Source organism: Bidens hawaiensis, unplaced genomic scaffold (genome assembly GCF_021521415.1).
Source record: "Bidens hawaiensis isolate Kalapana, Puna unplaced genomic scaffold, B.hawaiensis_p1.1 tig00026818_1, whole genome shotgun sequence".
Classification (NCBI taxonomy): Eukaryota; Viridiplantae; Streptophyta; class Magnoliopsida; order Asterales; family Asteraceae; genus Bidens; species Bidens hawaiensis.
In genome coordinates, this window is record NW_027494310.1 from 122,865 (window position 1) to 139,655 (window position 16,791).

Genomic DNA, 16,791 nt, shown 5'->3' on the forward strand with positions numbered 1-16,791 from the left:
ATTGCATGCATGGACTCGCATTGGTTTAAGTTTGAAAACAATTATTTGATATTGGTTTTGCGCTTGTAGCGCCATGAATTATTTAAACTTGTTTGGGAGATGGCTCCCGCACTTTGTTTAGCTTCCGCACTAGCACTTAAGTACTCTGAACATTTTATTTTGATTTGTTAAAACTTTTAAGACCATGTAGATGTCGTTTGGTGTGATTAATGTGTTCGGATCCTGGTTTGTCACCCGCCTTACGGTAAAACTCCGTTAGTGGAAATTTGGGGGTGTGACAGATTGGTATCAGAGCCATTGGTTATAGCGAACCAGGTTGCATACCATTTCATATAGGTTGCAGTCCGGTCTATAGCTTTTCATGATGCACTAGTTACACTGCACATATATACATGAGATACCACTCACTCATCCCAACCCCAACCCTTGTGTCACAGTATGTCTTCGTCGTCAGCTGATCACACCCGTGAGAAAGCACCTATCATCGCTGAGGAGTGCACACCACCTGCGTCCCCGAGACTGAAGAGGCAGCGGACCATCCCTGATGCTGGCACATCTACTGCTGAGGAGTCTTCACCCGAGCACACGTTCTTGCTTAAGCCCCAGTGCGACTGGGAATGGTACCCAGAGGTGGTGACCATGATGATTGAGAAGGAGGAGGTTCCACCCCTAGCTGTTGTAGGTCCTTCTTGCCCTACTCTACCCGCCCTGCCATGCCCTCCTGAGCGGGTGATAGCTGCACTTGTTTCTGGCCTGGATAAGGCGCAGTGTGGGAAACAGGGTATGAAGTCGGACATTGCTAAGCTAGCGCAGAAACAGGTGTATCAGTGTTTGCTATGTGTAATTGCCCGGCTGCGAGCCAGGTGAAGTTTGCTACAGGGACTCTCGAGGAGTCTGCACTTACTTGGCGGAATACCCAAGTTCAGTTGTTGGGTCTAAATGCGGCCAATGCTATGTCATGGGAGGAATTCAAAAATCTGATCAAGACCGAGTATAGCCCGCGTGGTGAAGTGCCAAAGTTAGAGCATGAGTTTTGGAATTTGCGGATGGAGGGTTCCGACATTGAGGCTTATACGACACGATCCCATGAGTTAGCGATACTGTGCCCTCAAATGGTCGATCCTGCTTATAAGAGGGTCGAAATGTATATTGACGGTTTACCTCCGCAGATCCAGAGTATGGTGACATCGGCAAATCCCGCCAACATTCACGATGCCGTCTGGTTAGCTCATAAGTTAACTGATCAAGCCATCAAACAAGGCACTCTCCCGTCCAAGAAGTCTGCTACTGGCACATCCGATAATAAACGCAAGTGGGAGAGTAGTGGCAACAACAACTCCAACAACAAGAGACAATCAACAGAGACGGTTTGAGTCTCCTCGCAGGAACAACTACCCGAGCCAGAACCAACAACAGGGAGGATATCAGGGGAAACTCCCAAAGTGTAACAAGTGTAACTTCCATCATGCGGGGAAATGTGATAAGTACCGTTGCAACAAGTGTGGCAGACATGGCCACGAAACCAAGTTCTGCCGAGCAGACAACCCCCAGAAACAAGCCCCACCTCAAGAGGCCCCGAAAGGGTGTTTTGAGTGTGGACAGGAGGGTCACTTTAAGAGAAACTGCCCCAAACTGAAGAATGCTGGTAACGGAGGGGCAAATGGCAACGGGAAGAATGGTAACAATGGGAATGGTAACAACGGAGGTGAAGGCAGGGGAAGAGCCTTCGTTATTGGTGGTGGTTCAGGTGAGACTTCTAACGACTCTGTAACTATTACCGGTAAATATAAAATGAATGGTTGTTATGCGCTAACTTTATTTGAAATCGGGGCCGATCGAAGTTTCGTGTCAACTAAATTTTGTGAAATGGTTAATAGCACCCCATCTGCCCTAGAGTCTAAGTACACTATCGAGTTAGCAGATGGTAAAACCATCCAAGTGTCCCATATTTTGAAGGGTTGTACCGTAGAATTGTCTAGTCATTTGTTTCCCATAGATTTTATGCCGATTGAACTTGGTAGCTTCGACTTAGTTATTGGGATGGATTGGTTGTCCGAGCACCGAGCCGAGGTTGTCTGTCACGAGAAGATCGTCCGCGTACCTCTCGCTGGGGGAGAAACTCTCATTGTTCATGGTGAGAAAGAGAGTGCGACAGTTGGGATCATTTCCCTTATGAAGGCACAGAAGTTACTGCGTAAAGGCCATACTGCGATCTTATCCCTAATCACCGACAAAGGTACTGACGAGGCTGTGGAGGAGGGGGTCTCAATCGACCAGATCCCTATTGTTAGAGACTTTCCTGAGGTTTTCCCCGAAGACCTACCTGGCCTTCCGCCTCACAGACAAGTGGAGTTCCAAATCGACCTGACACAAGGAGCTGTTCCTGTAGCTCGTGCACCGTATCGCCTGCTCCGAAGGAGTTAGAGGAACTGTCTAAGCAGTTGCAAGAACTGCTAGATAAGGGTTTCATACGCCCCAGTTCATCCTCGTGGGGAGCCCCAGTCCTATTCGTGAAGAAGAAGGATGGAACTCTACGCATGTGTATCGACTATCGGGAACTTAATAAGGTGACGACCAAGAACCGGTATCCATTGCCACGTATTGATGATCTGTTCGATCAGCTGCAAGGATTCAGTTACTACTCGAAGGTCAACCTTAGGTCGGGTTATCACCAACTCCGAGTTCGGGAAGAAGACTTTGCGAAAACAGCGTTTCGCACTCGTTATGGACACTATGAGTTCGCCGTTATGCCATTTGGGTTAACAAACGCCCCAGCCGTATTCATGGACCTCATGAATCGTGTTTGTAAGTCTTATTTGGATAAATTCGTCATTGTGTTCATAGACGACATCTTGATATATTTGAAGACAAGGGAGGAACATGAAGAGCGCTTGCGATTAATGATGGAGCTACTCATGAAGGAACAACTGTATGCCAAATTATCGAAGTACGAGTTCTGGATGCGTGAAGTAAAATTTTTGGGCCACGTGGTAAGTGGGGAGGGAATCTAAGTGGACCAGTCCAAGATTGAAGCAATCAAGGATTGGCCAAACCCGAAAACTCCCACCGAGATCCATCAATTTCTGGGATTAGCTGGTTATTATCGCAGATTTATTGGAGGATTTTCCAAGATTGCTCAACCACTCACATCCTTAACCCGCAAGGGCATTGTGTATAAGTGGACCGAGGCACATGACACAACATTTCAAACTCTGAAAGACAAGCTGTGTAGTGCGCCAATCCTATCACTGCCCGAAGGAGTAGAAGACTTTGTTGTTTACTGCGATGCTTCACTGCAAGGAATTGGATGCGTGCTTATGCAACGGGAAAAGGTCATCGCATATGCGTCTCGACAACTAAAGCCCGCTGAAAAGAACTACATGATCCATGACTTAGAACTTGGAGCCGTCATCTTTGCACTAAAAATCTGGAGGCATTACTTCTATGGAACCCAGTGTACGATCTACACTGACCATAAGAGCCTCCAGCACATATTCGAGCAGAAAGAACTGAACATGAGGCAGAGACGATGGGTCGAGTTGCTTAACGATTATGAATGTGCTATTAAGTATCATCCGGGTAAAGCCAACGTGGTGGCTGACGCCTTGAGCCGAAAAGAAACTTTGAAGCCCAGGAGGGTTAGGGCTTTACAACTAACGATTCACTCTGGTCTACCCGAAAAGATCAGGGATGCCCAGTTAGAAGCTCTGAAAGCCGAGAATTTCGATGCCGAATCTTTGCGCGGTGTAGACGGGAACTCAGAGGTTAAGTCGGATGGCATTCGGTATTACCATGATCGAATTTGGGTACCGCGTTATGGGGATCTAAGAACACTGGTCATGGACGAAGCACATAAATCCCGATACTCAGTACATCCGGGATCAGATAAGATGTACCATGACTTAAAAGAGCTATAATGGTGGCCGAGTATGAAAGAGGAAATTGCTGGGTACGTGGCTAAGTGTCTGACATGTGCCAAAGTGAAAGCAGAACATAGGAAACCGCCGGGATTACTTCAACAACCCGAAATTCCTATGGGGAAATGGGAACAGATATCCATGGATTTCATATCCAAACTACCCAAGACACCCAGCGGTTGCGACATGATTTGGGTCATATTGGATCGATTGACCAAATCCGCACATTTTCTAGCCATCCGCGAAGCGGACAAGACGGATAGGCTGGCTCGCATTTACATTAAAGAAATCGTTTCCCGTCATGGTGTGCCGAAATTGATTATTTGCGACCGTGATGCTAGGTTTACCTCAAACTTTTGGAAATCGTTGCAAAAGTCGTTGGGTACACGACTGGATATGAGCACGGCTTATCATCCACAAACAGACGGTCAGAGCGAGCGAACAATACAAATATTGGAGGATATGTTAAGGGCGTGCATCATCGATTTTGGGAACAGTTGGGAGACGCACTTGCCTTTGGTTGAGTTCTCTTACAATAACAGTTACCATACGAGCATACAAGCAGCCCCTTTTGAAGCTCTGTATGGGCGTAAATGCCGATCACCACTCTGCTGGGCGGAAGTGGGTGAGAGCCAACTAACTGGCCCTGAAATAGTTCATGAAACGACGGAGAGGATAATTCAGATCCGAAACCGTATGGCAGCAGCACGTGATCGTCAGAAAAGTTATGCTGATAAGCGTAGAAGGCCTTTGGAATTTGAAGTCGGGGACAAAGTTTTATTAAAAGTGGCACCGTGGAAGGGTGTCATTCGTTTCGGAAAACGGGGAAAGTTGAGCCCGCGTTACGTAGGGACATTCGAAATCGTGGAACGAATCGGTCCAGTGGCTTATAGGTTGGACTTACCGGAACAACTCCGCGGGGTACATAACGTCTTCCACGTATCAAATCTTAAAAAGTGTTTGGCTGACGAAAACTTGATAGTTCCTTTGGAGGAACTAGAAGTGGACGAACAGTTACGTTTCATCGAAGAGCCGGTGGAAATCATGGATCAGGACGTAAAGACCCGTAGGCACAGTAAAACTCCTATTGTTCGCGTTCGTTGGAACTCTAAGCGTGGACCAGAGTTCACATGGGAGCGCAAAGACCAGATGAAAGAAAAGTATCCACACCTATTCAAACCTGAAGCCAAACCATAGGTACGATTTAAATTTTCGGGACGAAAATTCTTTTAACAAGGGGATGATGTGACAAACCTAAAATTTTTCTTTTCTATCCCTTTCATGTCCCAGTCTAGTGGTGACATCACATTAATTTTCGGGACGAAAATTCTTTTAACAAGGGGATGATGTGACAATTGCAAATTTCAGGTTAACTCTGTTAACTAAACCCAGTTAAATCCTATTGACTGTGTCAGTAAACTCAGTTAGTTCTGTTAACTATGAGTATGAACTCTTGTACATGTGATGTCATGTATGCGTATATTTAAGTCAACGTGTCATTGGTGACTTAAACAAGGATAAGTGACTAATTATAACTAGGATAATAAACTCGTCTTGCATGTTATAATAAACATGTCATATAACATGTATGATAAGTATAATGTGCTATGTGATTAATATGTTATATTATGGTTATTACATGATGATGTGATTGTAAGTAAGCTAAATGATTAAATAGGTTATATTGTATGTCATGTAACATGTTTATTATTTAAATGGAACCTTAGTTTATGTTACATAGGAAATGTTTATTAAATTATGTACCATGTCACAAATAAATAAATAAAAGATAACCTAAGTAATTTTATTCATTAAATCAATCATAAAGGGTTGTTAATAACAAGGAGGTTACAACTATTGGATGCCAACACCTTTTCCTTTCCCTCTTCCTCTCTCTTTGGCCGTGATACTCACACACACACACATACTCTCATTTTCTTTCATACAAACAATCATCTTCAAAACAAACAAGTTGGTGATTATTAGTAAACAAGGGTTTAAGCATTTGATCAAGCAAAGTGAGTAGATTATTATGTTTATATGTTTCTTTTTCTTTTAATTCATATGAACCTTGTATCCAAATGGTTGGATCATGAAAGGGGATGATCAAAGTTTGACAAATAAAAAGGATTTTTGTATGAGTCTTGATTAATATTTTGAGTCTTTTATAAATACATGTGTTTTTACTTTTCTTAGGAAATCAAATGGATAAAAATAAGACATGAAATTTGATTCAGCAAGAATCTTTCTTGATGATTTTGGAATCGTAAGGATATAAAAGTTGTGTTTTGTAGTGGATTGTGCCTAAAACTGCTTGCTGACAGACTTGGTGTCTCGGATTGTATTGTGAATAAATTGATGATATGTTTGAGTTTTTGATCGATTTTTGATTCTATGAACATGTACTTTGAATCTAGTTTTCAGAAAGTCCGAAATCTTAATTTTTGGACACTGTTTGAATACTTTTTATTAATTTACAAAATCAGGATGCAAATCTAAATTAGAGAAAATAATTCTGAGTTGAGTTGTAAATTTCATAACTTGATGATAAAAATAGATATGGATATAATTCTACTTCTAGGATGTTGTAAATTGAATTAGGACTCTAGTCCAATTGGTCTTGCATCAATTGGACAAATATGGAAGTTTTGAAAATTTTTGATTACTGCTGTGTTGTTGTAGAAATATAAATCATGTTGTTGTAGTATATGAATATTCTGGACGAATTGATAAATCCAAAAATTGTGAGAAAAATATATGTTGAACCTAATACTGATGTGCACATGTGTGATTTATTTGGTAATTTAATTGTGAGTTTTGATTGATGAGAAAAATCTGTTTAGGTGGTATACATTGTTAAAGGTGATAAAGGTGTTATTTGAATTGAGATAATTGCAAATTGTGATATGTTAGTTGTGGTAAATTAGAACTTTGACTTTTTAAGTCAACTTAGAACTAGTTGCCTAAATAGTTAGTCTTGCTTGTGATGTTGTGAAAGTGTATTGATCATAGAATTGCAAGGAATATGGCTAAGTGTGTATACTTGATGATTGATTAAGTGTGACTAGAATTATAAGGTAAACATTCTAAGTCCAACCTTTTAGTCAAAGGTCAATATTTTAGTCAAAGGTCAATACTTTAGTCAAAGTCAACTTTAGTCAAAGTCAACAAAAGTCAAACTTTGATCAAAAGTCTTTTTAAAAACAATGGGAGATTGTTGGATACTAGTGGTTCTAGGAACCATCCCACAAGTTACTTACGTACTTGCATTTTTAGGGTCTTAGCACGTGACGCATTTACTTCGGTCGGATTTGTGTAATACCCGAAGCACCAACAAGGTGAGTTTACGGCCCCACTTTTATACCTTTCCTTTGGGGGAGGAAACATGCAAAACTGTTTTACTTTACTTGCTCTAAATCTTTACACAACCGTTTGGTTGCTTATAACGTAGTGTTTCTTTGCCATGGAAAGTCCTCACGAACGTCGGACCGTTAACTAAGGTTAACTGGCGTGGTAAATTTAAATAGTACTATTGGGTTTGACAAACCCCACCCTGCATTATTCTCGACTGGAGGTCGAACGGGGTGTAACTTTGACCAAACATTGTTAAGTTTTGGCAATACTTGACTTGAGGCAATAACTAGTCAGCTTCGGTCGTGATGGAAACATAACACTATGCGGCAACGAGTTAACTAAGTGTAGTTAACCATGGGCCACTTTTATTTATAAATGTTTATGAACTGATAGACCATAACTTACTTTGAAAACCTGTGAACTCACCAACCATATGTGTTGACTCTTTTTAGCATGTTTTCCTCAGGTCACTAGCAAGCACTTGGATTAGGATAACATTGCATGCATGGACTCGCATTGGTTTAAGTTTGAAAACAATTATTTGATATTGGTTTTGCGCTTGTAGCGCCATGAATTATTTAAACTTGTTTGGGAGATGGCTCCCGCACTTTGTTTAGCTTCCGCACTAGCACTTAAGTACTCTGAACATTTTATTTTGATTTGTTAAAACTTTTAAGACCATGTAGATGTCGTTTGGTGTGATTAATGTGTTCGGATCCTGGTTTGTCACCCGCCTTACGGTAAAACTCCGTTAGTGGAAATTTGGGGGTGTGACAAAAGTCGACCCACAACCTCAAGCCATCAATTACTCCAACTCATCCCATCAAGCTAAAAAGAAACAAAGACCCAATCACCAAAATTATGCTGTTCCTCACCCACAACAAACTAAACAACAACCTCAAGCTCCTCCAAACCGAAAGCCTTACACTGGTACCCACCTTTTGTGCAACACTTGCCAACTTCACCACCCATCTCACATGGCTTGTCGCCACTGCACAAACTGCAACCGTTTTGGTCACCTCAATACCACATGTCGAGCAACACCTCGTGGACATCCCGCTCCACCAAGGACCATGCCGCAAAACCCGAAAAACCACAACATGCCTTACGCTCAAAACCCGCAACAACCCCGAGCCTGCTTCAATTGTGGAGACCCAAGCCATTTCCACAACGCTTGTCCCCGACTGGCGTATGCGAACCAAGCTCAGGCCATCACCATGCCCTACTACCAAATCCAAGCTTATCAAGTCCAAACCTACCAACCCCAAATCCCACAACTCAACACCCCTCTCATCCAACCAATGCAAGCCATTCAAGCACCTCATCCACCTCCTCCCCAAGCACCCCAAGGAAATCCCGGTAACCAAGGGTGTGCTTTCATGATAAACGCTAATCAAGCTCAAGTTTCAAACGACGTTGTGAATGGTATGTTTCTATTGAACGAACATTTGGCTTCAATTTTATTTGATACGGGTGCCGATAGAAGTTTTATCTCATTAAAATTTAAATCTACACTTGTCGTACCTCGCACTAAACTCTCTTGACCTTTTTCCGTCGAAGTCGCCAACGGTAGCTCTATCACAATCGACTGGGGCATTCGAAATTGTATTCTTACTCTTTGCAAGCGCGAATTCTCCATCGACCTCATCCCGATGCAAATGGTAAGTTTCGACATCGTAGTAGGCATGGATTGGTTAGCTTTGCACCGTGCCGAAGTTTTTTGTTACGACAAATTCATTCGAATCCCGCTCGTCAATGGAAAAACCCTACAATTTGATTCGCTAAACTCAATTCTGATTCGTTGTCTAATCAATCTTCACTTCGTTAAGATTTGATTCGTTACTTTACTGAACACAGTTCGCTACAACTGTTTACAGTTCGCTACAACTGTTCACAGTTCATTAAACTTTATTTGTTGTTTGATTCGGTACACCTTTGAACTTTAAATTTGTCAAAAATGGCCGGTATGTATGCATTGGCGTCTCAAAATATGTTGATGCAACAAATGTTGCAACTTCATACCGAGATAGGTTCACACTCTAAATGTCCAAGATTGATGAAGTTTAGTGACTTTGCCAAATGGGAACCTCGGTTTCGTGCACATTTGGGATCTGTTCATCCTGACTGCTCATATTGTCTCGATGAAGTTTATAAGGAACCGTTAATTGGTGATGATACTATTGGTTTTGTTCCTAAAGCTGTATCTCAATATTCTCAAGAAGAAAACAAAGCTTTAGAAATCGAAAAAAAAGCTTATTCAACTCTCACTATGGCATTGCCAGAAAATATCTTTCGTCAAGTGGGTAACATAAAGAGATGTGCTTCTCTATTCCAACATCTTCGTATGAGAAGTATGGGAAACACAGCTGAGAGTAAGAAAGTAATGCTCAAGTTTCAGTTTCGAAACTTTAATCTATTGAAGGGAGAAACAGTTGAAGAGATGATTACAAGGTTTATTCATTTAATTGCTGAAATGGACAAGATGAAATTGGAAATTTCTCAAAATTGACACTATTAAGAGTGTGCTTCCAAGCTCTTATTCAACATTTCTCATGGTCTTAAAAGAGAATGATTACTTCTTGAACTAAGACTTGACTGCACTTGAATTTTTACAAAAGATCGAAGCTAGAGAATATGATCTTAAGTGTCAAAAATCTTCCAAGGAAAATCAAGATCCATCTTTCTATTGTGGAAGTATGCCTCTTAGTTCATCAATTTCTCCAATCAATGCTTTTCTTACCCAATCTGCAAGTGAAAAAGAATCAACTATGTTCAATGATCCAAAAGTTTGTTTCTATTCTGCTGGTAATTCTGGATTGTCAGGTGGTTCTGGAAGTTCAACTACTACTAATCCATTTGCTTCATCACCTAGTGTTAATATGAAGGAAGCTGAGCAAAACTTGGTTTTTCTGACAGCTTTCATGTCTTCATATGAAAACTTGGTGAGTAGTAAAATTGCCACAAGTGATTTAACTGATGAGGACTATGATCAGATAGATCCTGATGATTTGGAAATCATGGATTTAAAGTGGAACATGGCTATGATTGTCCGTAAGGTTAAAAGATTCATGCAGAGAACTGGTAAAGATCTTCCAGCTTTAAACAAGAAATTGGGCTTTGACAAATTGAAAGTAAAATGTTATAATTGTCAAGAATTTGGGCATTTCGCAAAGGAATGTGATAAACCAAAGAAAGAATACACTGGTTCTCGTGGTCAACATCAAAATTCTTCTACACCACGAGGTAGTGATGCTGAAAAGAAACCATCCTTTTCAACAACACAAGCAATGTTAGTAGATGGTAATGATTGGTCACAACGGTTACTATGTAATGATGCTCAAGCAAATTTGGCTATGTTCGGGTTTCACAAAGATTGTCAAGATACAAGAGGGAGTGAGATATCTTCTGATAATGATTCTGGATCTGATTCTGACGACTCTTGCGACAAGTCTCCAACAGTATTTGCTTGCATGGCCAAAATCAATGAGGTTAGTCATTCTATCTCTGCTATTTTATCTGTTAAAGGATCATGTGTTGATTGTGAATCTAACAAACCTAAGTTAGAAGCTTTGAAAAGTCAAAATGATAATCTGGTAAGATAAATTGCTTCTCTAAAGGATACTTATCGACAATCTCTTGAATCTCAAATGAGATCTCGAGAAAAGATTGAAGCATTGTCGACAAGTAACCACGATCTGAAAGCTGAGTTATCTGTGAAAATGACGATTAATGACCAAAAGTTTCAAGAAATTCTGAAACATCGTTCAAAGATAACCGAGCTTGAGAATGAGGTTCTTGAGTTGAAGAACAAACTGGGAAAGTTTAGAAATTCTTCTTTTCTGTTGAATGAAATTATTGAAGTATCTGGTAAACAAAAGGACTCAAAAAAAGGTATTGGTTTTGTTGAAATTCCGCCACCATTTCACAATGATTACAAAGTTAATCCTTTTGCTAGAAAAGAAGAAGATTTGATTGAGAAAGAAACTGTGACTTCTGAAAAACCTAAACCAGTTAACACAGTAAAACCAGTTAATACAGAAACTGTTAAGATCCAGGTTGCTCCTCAAAAACCTCATGTTCAAAGTAAAAAAGGTCTTTGTTGAGAATGATGACAAAGTGATTATCGAGGACGTGTTTGAATCTGAGATCATACACAAGAATAAGAACATCCAAAGTTCTAATCATATTCTGTGCAAACCTCAAGAATTTGAGGATGCTGTGTATGGTTCATTCAAGTCTCACATGAAAAAGGAAGAACCGGTAAAAACTAAACCACTAAAGGCAAAGAAGTCAGATAAACCAAAGATTTCTGTTGAGGACTTAATGCGATTTGTTAATCCTCCTACTAGTTCTAAGCCTTCACCTGTTACAGTTTTTAAATTAAAAGGGATGGACACGATGTTCACAGAAAAAGATATTCCAATAAGTATCATTACACCTGAACTTATTGAGAGTGTCTTTATCAATGAAACGTCAAAAATTCAAGATCTTGAACGTCGATATGCTCAAGCGAAAACATAAGTTCAATCTGACCCATTGACTAAGGCAAAGAAAGTTTTAAAACAAGCTAAGAAAATCAACTTTGTGAAGTCAACTGGGACAGACACATTGAAAAGTTTTTCAAATTGTTCTAATTTGGATTTTTACTTGAAAAAGAAATCTGAATAACTGATGAGTTTGCTAAGAGCATGAACAAGAATGTGAGTCATCATCAAACTTCTGCATCATTCATTACAACTACTTCACAACAACATCGTGTAGACATGCGAAGTTGTTTTCTTTGCGGTCAACTTGGTCATGTTGTGAGGGATTGTAATTAGAAGAGCTATCAGAATCTTCATCCTTTTATCAAGGACAACTCTAAACCAATTCCACTGGTAAATGAGATTTTGAAACGACCTGCGTCGTATGCTGATGACACTCATATTATGTTCTCTAATGTGAATCCACGGAAGGTTATTCATGATAATGAGACTCATGGTCAGGTTAAACCAAAGTTTGTTCCGCATGAGCCAATTTGTAGGAACACGAATTCAAACATTGTTCAAGCAGCTTACTTAAGACGAAATTCTAGGAAGCCAATAACTTATTCACAAGTGGCTGAACAACATTTGAACTCTGCTAAAGTTAATGATCAAAAAGAAAACCAAAAGGTGCCCAAGACTGAGGCCTGGGCCGCCTTTTTGAACTAATCATCTTTATTTTGTGTGTAGGGTACATCCATGACTGTGTCTGGTGAAAAATGGTTAATGGATACTCGATGTTCTCGTCATATTACTGGGAATCTCGACCTATTAACCAACGTGAGGACTATTAAAGGGGGTTATGTGGCATTTGCTGGGAATTCTGGGGACATGATCACACAAGATGGTGAAGTTTCAAATGGTCACATCACGTTTGAGAAAGTAAATTATTGTGATAAAGTAGAACATAACTTATTAAGTGTATCGCAGATTTGTGATAAAAAGTACATAACGATATTCACTGACAAGGAATGTCTTATCTTGAAACCGGGTTATGTTATTCCCGAGGACATGGTTGTCATGCGATCACCACGATCGAATGATATTTATGACTTGAACATGAGCTCTAAGATAACCACATCGATCGAAACATGTTTTGTCTCGAAGGAAACCGAGAAAGACTCGATTCTATGGCATCGTAGAATGGGTCACATACATGTGAGAAAGATGAATTATTTGTTGCCTATTGATTTAGTGGAAGGTGTCTCGTTGAAGAATTTTAAATTATCCGATCACTGCGTTGCATGTAAAAAGGGCAAGCAAAAGAAGAATACACATCCTTCTAAATTATTGAATTCCATTAATACTCCTCTAGAACGACTTCATATGGATTTGTTTGGTCCTGTGAATCGTGCGAGTATTTCTGGGGATTGGTATTGTCTTGTGGTGACTGATGACTATTCGAGATATTCATGGGTGTTATTTATGAGTTCGAAAGATCAAACACCATTTTTGGTACAAAACCTTATCACCAAGATCTAATCACTATACAAACAAAAGGTGAGGAGAATCCGAAGTGATAATGGTACAGAATTCAAAAACACTGTATTGGATTTTTTTTGTGTTCAAAAAGGAATTCATCGAGAATACAGTGCACCTTATGTACCTCAACAAAATGGTGTTGCCGAACGAAAGAATCGAACCTTGATTGAAGCTGCACGTACAATGCTCGCTGATTCTAAGCTTCTCGTCCAATTATGGAATGAGGCGGTGAATACAGCTTGCTATACTCTTAATCGGGTTCTAACAGTTAAAAGACTCAAAAAGACAAGCTATGAGTTATTGAATAATCGAAAACCTAATTTAAAGTATCTGGAACCACACCTGTGTCCTTGTACTATGTTGAAGAAGGATGCGGGTAAATTTGAAGAACAAGCTATCGAAGGGTATTTCGCAGGATATGCATCTCCAAAGAAAAGGGTATTTAATTTTACATCCGATTGTGTTGAAGAGTGGTACCATGTGGACTGTCAAAATTACACAACTCCTCCTCAAGGGAAAGGTCCCGATTGGATGTTTGACTACGATAATTTATTTAATTCATTTACTCCATCAACTGAACACATTGACGAAGACCTGGTTCGAGCATACTTTGAAGATCATTTGGCAATTCCACGATTTTCAAGTTCTAATGATGTTGCAGCTCAACCTGATGCTCCAACTGAGGAACCTCAAGTTGCTTCTCCAAAGGCTATCGATAATGTTTCCACTTCTTCTGATGATGATCAAGCTGACGATCAAGTCATTAACCTTGACAGTGATAATGTTTCATCTCCTGAACTTGGTGAACATTATACTAACTTATTTGATAATGTTGTTGTTCCTGAAAATCCCATTCTTCGGATTCATGGATATCATCCATAGGAAAACATCATTGGAGAACTTGATGTGGGAGTTCTTACACGTCATCAAGTTGCTTCGTCAAGTGATAATAACATATTGTGTGCTTACATTGATTTACATTCATCGGGAATTGTGAATCTTGCTAAATTCACTTGCTTTCTATCTCAAGTTGAGCCAACGACGGCACGAAAGGCACTTGAAGATCCTTCTTGGCTAGAAGCTATGCAAGAAGAATTACAGCAATTTGCACGGTTGGGTGTTTGGGATTTAATAGACAAGCCTGCTAGAGTCAAGAAAGCAATTCCGACTAAGTGGGTATATAAGTGTAAGAAAGATGATCGAGGTGTGAATGTCAGAAACAAGGCACGTCTAGTGGTGCAAGGGTTTCATCAGCAGGAGGGTATTGATTACACAGAGGTATATGCTCCAGTTGCAAGATTAGAGTCGATTCGAATCTTCCTGGCATATGCAGCTTACAAGAATATAAAGGTCTATCAAATGGATGTTAAGAGTGCTTTTCTCAATGGTGAACTACACGAAGAGGTGTTTGTCCAACAACCACCTGGTTTTGAAGATCCTGATTATCCGGACCGAGTTACCGATTAAACAAGGCCCTGTATGGTCTACATTAAGCCCTGAGAGCTTGGTATGGCACGCTTTCCGACCATCTGACTGATAACGGCTTCAAAAGAGGGACAGTTGACTGCACTTTATTTCATAAAACTGTTGGTGATGATCTTCTCCTAGTCCAGATTTATGTTGACGATATTATTTTTGGGTCTACAAACTACACATTGTGTAAGGAGTTCGAGAAGTCCATGCATACAAAGTTCGAGATGAGTTCGATGGGAGAGATGAATTTCTTTTTAGGGCTGCAGGTTCACCAGTCTGCTAACAGAATCTTCATTCATCAGACTAAGTATGTGAACGACGTCTTGAGCCGATTCAAGATCTCTGCTAGAAAAATCCCTTCTACTCCTCTCCCAGTGGGTCATAATTTATCACCGGATGAATTGGAGGATACCGTTGATCCTACCCTCTATCGTGCCATAATCGGTTCTTTGATGTATCTAACGGCTTATCGCCCTGATATTATGTTTGCTGTTTGTCTTTGTGCTAGGTACCAAGCAAGTCCACGAGTGACTCACCTAGCTGCGGTCAAGAGAATTCTTCAGTATTTGAGGGGAAATCCAGACATCGGGTTGTGGTACCCCAAGGATGATACTTTCGATCTTACTGCTTATTCAGACTCAGACTATGGAGGTTGCAAGATCAACTTCAAATCAACGACTGCAGGATGTCAATTTTTAGGAAAGCGGCTTGTTTCCTGGCAGTGTAAGAAGCAGACAACGGTCTCCACCTCAACCGCCGAAGCTGAGTATGTTGTAGCCTCGAGTTGCTGTTCCCAAGTTTTGTGGATACAACAACATCTCCGCGACTACGGTTTGAAGTTTCTTATTACTCCGATTCTAATTGATAATTCTGCTGCAATTTCTATCACAAAGAATCCTGCACAACATTTGAAAACAAAACATATCGAAATTCAATATCACTTTATACGGGATTGCTTTGAGAAAAAGTTGATTGACCTTGAGAAAGTACATACTGACTTTCAGAAAGCCGATCTGTTTACCAAAGCTTTTGACAAAACACGTTTTAAATTTTTGCTTGGTTTAAACGGATTGAAGACCCTCGCTGATATCCTTAAACAAGGATGACTATCTTTATTTTATGTCATTTTTCTTTTAAAATTTATTTTGGTTTTAGGGGGTGAAAATCTAGAAAATACAAAAGATTGTGTTTTTCGTTTGTATAGGTAAAACCCAAAAATATTAAAAAAAACCTTAATCCAAAAATATTAGAAAATTCAGAAAAATCAAAAATACTGTTATTTCGTTTGTTTATTTTATGTCATTTTTTTCTTTTAATATTTATTTTGTTTAATATTTTCCTTTAAAATATTTCTTGAAAAACCAAAAACATTTTAAAATTAGAAAATACAAAAAGAATGTACTTTTCAGTTTGTACAGAAAAATCCAAAAATCCAAAAAGACTGTGAAGTTTATTTTGTTTATAAGAAAATTGAAAAAAACAAAAATATTGTGTTTTTAAAGTATGTATAGAGAAAAATCAAAAAGATTTTTGCATGCGTTCGCTGAAAATTATGTCAATTATCTTCACTTGAAGGACATATACGTGTATGTGTTTGGTCCTGATATTTACTTATAAATGTTCAGGTTAGCCATTTACCTGATAATGGAAAATAGTTGGGGCGTTCATTATACGTTTTTAGATTATTTTCTCGCTGAAATTTATGTCGGTTATTTAAGTTTGTGAAACATGCTTGCATGTCTTGGTCCTATTATTCACTTGTTGGATTGATAGAACAACCATTTATTTATAGACTTAAGTTAACTGGGGCGATTAAATTTATCTTTATTTTGTTTTATGCTCCTCAAAGTTTTGAGTTTTTGAAGCAAAAAGAGAAAATGATAGTACATTGATTATCTTGACCCAGTCCAGCAAGAAGTAAGCTTAAAAGATTGTGTGCTTAATTGCATTGGTGCATTGGTAGGTCTTAAAAACAACCAAGTAGAGTAAAGTATGTGATATAAACATAAAGAAACGCCAAATTGAAAGGGGTGTTAGTCTCT